The sequence below is a fragment of the Chrysochloris asiatica genome, unplaced genomic scaffold (genome assembly GCF_000296735.1).
Source record: "Chrysochloris asiatica unplaced genomic scaffold, ChrAsi1.0 scaffold00232, whole genome shotgun sequence".
NCBI classification, from domain to species: domain Eukaryota; kingdom Metazoa; phylum Chordata; class Mammalia; order Afrosoricida; family Chrysochloridae; genus Chrysochloris; species Chrysochloris asiatica.
Genome location: NW_006408750.1, coordinates 3,962,019 through 3,967,937, shown reverse-complemented (window position 1 = coordinate 3,967,937; position 5,919 = coordinate 3,962,019). Strand labels below are relative to the sequence as shown.

At 41.7% G+C, this 5,919-nt stretch overlaps 1 pseudogene; it reads right to left on the bottom strand.

The window, feature by feature from the left end:
* Positions 1-3,473: 3,473 nt before the first annotated feature.
* LOC102827719 lies at positions 3,474-3,906 on the bottom strand (annotated as a pseudogene).
* Between the last annotated feature and the right edge of the window lie 2,013 nt (positions 3,907-5,919).

The window sequence follows — 5,919 nt, the reverse complement described above, 5'->3', positions numbered from 1 at the left end:
GAAGTTCTCTGTCAATGTATGATTGTAGCCATTTCTGTATTATCTTTAGCAAAACTTTACTCACTTGAGATATCAAAGAGATTGTCCGATGATTTCTACATTCCGTTGCATCACCTCTTTGGAATAGGCACAAATATGTATCTCTTCCAATCAGTTGGCCAGATAGTTGTCTTCCAAATTTTTTGGCAGAGATGAGTGAGTGCTTCTTGTGTCACCTCACTTTCTTGAGGAAACTAATGATTAAATCAGGAAAAATACATGATACGTACATGGAACAATAGATAAGGATACACACTAAGGATTCACACAAGAGAGAGGAGCTGAGAAAGAGGAGGGACACAGTCTTTTTTACCCATCATTCTCAAAGAATATTTTGCATAATATCATCAGGTCAGTTTTCTAAGAGGCATTATTAAAAATTGGCACAATATAAAGTGCTACAGAATTAGCAGGGTTTTGTAGTGTTCCAAATCCATGCCCACAATATACAGTGTGAACCTATTTTTAACACATGAGCATGAATAAGGCTATTACTATTCATGAATGATTGTTACTAAGTGCAAAATTATTTTAACAACTTTTGTTATAGAAAAATCATCAGGATTAAATAGCTGGTGAAATGAAGCTTGGGCTATTCAAATCAGACCCATTCTAAACTATTGCCTTGGACTTTCAGGCTGTGAAAAGGCTTTTGTGGATTTGAAGTATTTACAGATGCATTTTCCCTGCCTTCCTTCCTGGTTCTGAATGAGTGCTAAAACCTGGAGAGAGAACCAGGTGAAGTCATTTGCTGACCTCTGAGGATAAGCAGAAAATGGTCTTGGAGATTCAAAAAACTTTCCCTGTGTATTGTATGACCCCTTGGCCTTCTTCATCCTGCCCTTCCACTTGTTTCTGCCCTTCCTTTGAATACTCACAATGTCTTGTGGTTCTAAAGCTATATGTTGTTCTTGTTATGTGCCGTGGAGTTGGATCTGACTCATAGTGACCCTGTACAGGGTTTCAGAGGCTGTAAATCTTTGTTGTTGTCAAGTGCCGTAGAGTCAATTCTGACCCATAGTATATGGTTTCCAAGGAGTAGCTGGTGAGCTTGAACCATCGACCTTGCAGTTCAAATGACTTTGCAATCTGATGCATTAGCCCACAGTGCCATACCAGGACTCGGGGAGCAGAAAACCTCATCTTTCTCCTGCAGAACAGCTGGTAGTTTCGAACTGCTGACCATGAGATTAGCAGCCCAATTTGTAACCACTACGCTACATGCTTTCACATAAAATGGTTGATTTAATGTTTGAAATAATCTGGACTGGCTCAAACCCTCCCCAGAAACCCTGTACAGGGTCACTATGAGTCAGAACTGACCCAATATCAATTAACAACAACAACAACATAGGTTATCTATTGGTACATTTAAAATTTCATAAAAATGAGTGATTTAAAATACAGTTTTTGTGGGTCAGGGTCTTGGTAATGGCTTATCTGGGTGGCTCTAGCTCAGGGTCTCTCATGGGATGCTGACTAAAGCTGTGGTCCACTGAAGCCTTGTCTGTGGCTGGAGGATTCACATGCAAGATCCCTCACTCATGTGGCTGCTGGCACAAGGCCTCAGTTCCTCACAGCCTATACACAGAAGGCTTTTCACCACGTTGGCCTCTTCATAGGATTTCTTGAGTAACCTCATGGGTATTTCAAAAGAAAGACACCACAAGTCTTTTATGACCTAATCTCAGAAGTCACACAACCAGCATTTCTGCAATATGCTAATAAATAAAGTCAGTCCTTTTCAATGTGGGAAGGTACTATTAATGCCATATAGAATCATGACACCATCTTGGAGGTTGGCTACCACACCAGTAAGTGTTGTATCTTAGTCTCTGTTTAAAGATTCTGGAGAGAAGGGAATTCACTGACTTGCCTAAAATGACAAGTGAGCTAGCAAAGTCTTTCTATATGGTGGAACAAGTCATTCTTATTTATTTGAGGGTGAATTATCCATTTTGGAAAATTTCCAAGGGTAAGTTATAATTATCATTGATAAATTTTTCATTAATAATTCCATTTCTTTTATTCTTTTTTTTTTTTAGAATACAATGAATTGCTTTATTTTCGGTATGCATCCACATGTCAGCATTTAGTGGTCCTGAACAAAAAAGTGGAACAACGCAGCAATTTGCCTGGAGGTCAAGCCTGCCAATTTCGGGGATCTGCTGTGCACCCTGAGTTCTTTCTGACTCCCTGCTGAGGATCTTGGGAAGCAGCAGCACCAAAACCAAAGTACACACCCAATTCAAGGTTCTTTTTGTTCCACCTGTCAGACTTCCAACTATACCCAAATGGATTGCAAGGATGACCAAATGAGAGCCCTGCTTGTTTAAAACTTCTTCCGTTTTTAAAAAGCAAAGCAATGACAGGAAAAGAAAACATTCAGAGGGATCATGTGTGCTTACAAGTGTCTTCTTGTGGCCTTTCTCTGAGTTTAACCAGCAAGGACTTTGAGAGCTGGCAGGTCTGAGTGAAGCTGTTCTTGCCACCACATCAAAACCTGAGCTAAAACAGTGAATCAGCCAATGATGACAGCAGAGGGTGGTGGCAGGGCTGAGGACCCCATGTTCATGTCCCAGGCTGGTGGAGAGTAATTGATGTGGTTACAATACAAAATGAGGGAGGTCAGAGACTCATTCCAACCTTACCTGATGGGTTCTGGCCAAAACAAGGAAGTGTCATGGGGAGTGTGGGGTGGTGGGGTGCAGGGAGGGGCTGTGTGAGGAGGAAGGGAGAAGCAGCATCCCTCGATCACGTGGGGAGAGAGAAGATAGGAGATACAGCCCTGAATTCCTCACCAAAGGCCAATTTCAGAAGGGAGCAGAGGGGGTTACAATTTATGCTTTGACCAAGGTGGTAGTGGAGGAGAGTGAGAAGGGATGGTTTGGAATAAGGGGCATCATTTAAGACTTAAGCACGCCACACACCCAGCAGTAGTGCCATAGGCTGCAACCCCAAACCTTCACATCTATTCTAAGAAGCCACCCCAAGCTGGAGGGCTGTTGCAGGGAGAGGGACTGAGGCCTGGGGGTGGGGCAAGGGGAGAAGGCAAAGACCCCAGGCCGTGTAATCAGCAGCAAGGTGATTGTGTGATGTGTCTTTTCACAGTTGAGTTAGATATGCCCCTCTAACTCATAGTTACGATGGGAATCAATTTAAATATAATTTCTTGATCCCAGGAGGTCAACTATGTGGACAGTGGTTACACTAGACAGGAAGATTTGTTATAGCACAACTTATATATTTCAAATGGACACAAAATTAGTATCATTTACAGTATCTTAAGATAACTTGCCCTTAAATGGGAGTTTCCTTTCCAGTACTTTGAGATGTATAAGATGTATCTAGAAAATTGACTACTGTGGGAAATGAAGATTGCTTATATCTAATGGGGGTGGGGACAGGGGAGGGCCTGTGGTTTTTCTTTTTGATTAATTGCTGTAACACTGTCCTTCAGGTGGTTGAGGGAGTTTCACATTTGCTTTAGACATCATTAGGCTCCGAAGCTCTTGCAGGACAACTTTGTTGCTATATGAATTCTGCCATTTTGCTAGCACTGATATGGCTTTTGGGTCCACCACTCCATTAGAACTATTCACTCCATTCATATTAATTTTTGTTACAAATCTTACAAAGGAGGATGCTTCTGAGTATTTAGGTCCACATTCTATTTTAAGGCTGTATATCTGGTTTTCATAAATTGTTCTTGGAGGCCCAATTATCATCCCTGTCCATCTTGTAAGTGTTACGTCTTCATCATCTTCTAGACCCCAGGTAACTGTGCCATCTCCTACCGTCTTCAAGTTCTTCCAACAGTCGAAAATTGTGAGGGACTTTTACTCCCGAGCCCGTGGTGGCTGCCATCTTGTGTCTCTGTCGCTCCCATTTCTTTTATTCTTATAATGTGTCAATCTCTGGGCTAGGCATTTTAGCTACATTTAATTTTCATGGTAATCCTATGAGGTTGGTATAATTGTTGTTGTTAAGTGCCGTAGAGTCAGTTGTGACCCAGTATAGGGTTTCCAAGGAATGACTGGTGAGCTTGAACTGCCAAGCTTGCAGTTCAAACAGCTTTGCAGTCTGATGCATTAACCCACAGTGCCACACCACCCCTACTTTATATGGTGCTGTAGGATAAGCACTGGACTGTTAACTGCAAGGTCAGTGGTTCAAACTCATCAGCTGCTTCTAGGAAACTCTGAATCAATTTAATAGAATTTAACAACAACAACATTACATGTATTAAAAGCAGAGATTGTAATAACGGTATGGAGGTGGTGTCTGACCTCTGACTTCGCATGGGAGAAGAATAATCAAATTCATCAGCCCAAGGATGATTCCTGTGAGGCAGGGATCAGACATGCCTCCATCCTCCATTACCAGTTATGATACCAACTATCCCTTTCACATAAGGAGCTCTGGTAGCGTAGTGGTTACGAATCGGGCTGAGATCCTTAAGGCCAGCAGTTTGAAACTACTAGCCACTCCGGGAGAGAAAGATGAGGCTTTCTGCTCTTGTAAAGATTTGCAGCCTCGGAAACCCTGTACAGGGTCGCTATTGGTTGGAACCTATTCTACGGCACTTAACAACAACATCCCTTTCATGTAACTCTCTATTTCTTTGCTGGGATCAATAAGTCATAGCAATGGCTGCATAGAAATCACAGACAATATTACAATTATGTTTATTAAGGAAGTTAACAGGTTATAATGCAATATCAGAAATGTTCTTCCAGCCAGACACACCTCTCTCTAATTCTTGGCCACTCAATCACAAGGCCCCTTGGTCTGTGCCCTGCTCAGGCAATGCTACAAAGCTTCCTTAACACCATAGATAAATTTCCAAAGAGTACTTTAGTCCATCACAAATCTCAGGCCAAAGCCATAGCTTTGTGGGTCAGTAAACTGGAGTCACCCTACTCCACAAGCAAATCTCCTGACTGAAGGCACTCAGCTTTATGAATTCAATGGACTTGGAAGTCTGCAACTCTATCTCACAGTCTGGCTCTCCTATTGTTGCTGTTGCTCCTTTGCAGCTTGTCTGGCATCACAGTTCTGTGTCCTCTGGATTGAGGAGGTTCAAGAGTGCAGGAATCTTGGGATTGAACAGACTCCCCCTGCTTCTGACTCTTCTTTCTTGATGGCAGTGAAGTCCTCACATTCTTGCTTCTGAGATGTTGTTAAGTGCAGTCAACTCAATTCTGACTCATATCAACACTGTATAGAGTTTCCAAGGAGCAGCTGATAGGTTTGAACTGCTGACCTGTGATTCACACAGTTCAGTACTGATCCTGCAGCACCGCACCAATAGTCCTTATTACCTGTAGTTTATGAGATAGTTCATTTTATATTAAGTGGGATGGCAACATTGACCAATCCCATTTAGAGTTCCAAAATTTTACAGTCACATTTAACCCTGTTAACAATCACTCATATATGAATCATATAATCCAATCTGCATCTTCTCCAACTTTCTGTTACCTAGACCCATTAGGAAGAGAGGAAATATATGCAATCTCTGTGGCTCCACCCAGTTGTGTGGTGGGAGGTTCAAAGGTTATGGCTAGAAGAGTCACACAGACCTAGAAAGGATCTCTAGTTTACAAATGACCATCAAAGATGATCTAAGCAAATAGTTCAATTAAAAGAACCTGTAGCCTGAAGAGTTTAGGACTTTACTAGAGTTCACAGAAAATTAATGAGTGAGTTGAGACCAAAATCCACACTTTCCAAGTTTGGATGAAGTTGTCTTTCAATTTCATGGGTACACTTTGTTGTGATCTTAAAAAAAAAAAAAAAAAATCCATAACTCAAACAAGACATTTAACCTTGCGGAGCCAGTTAAAATGGGTGTAACAACAGAACTTAGGCTACGGA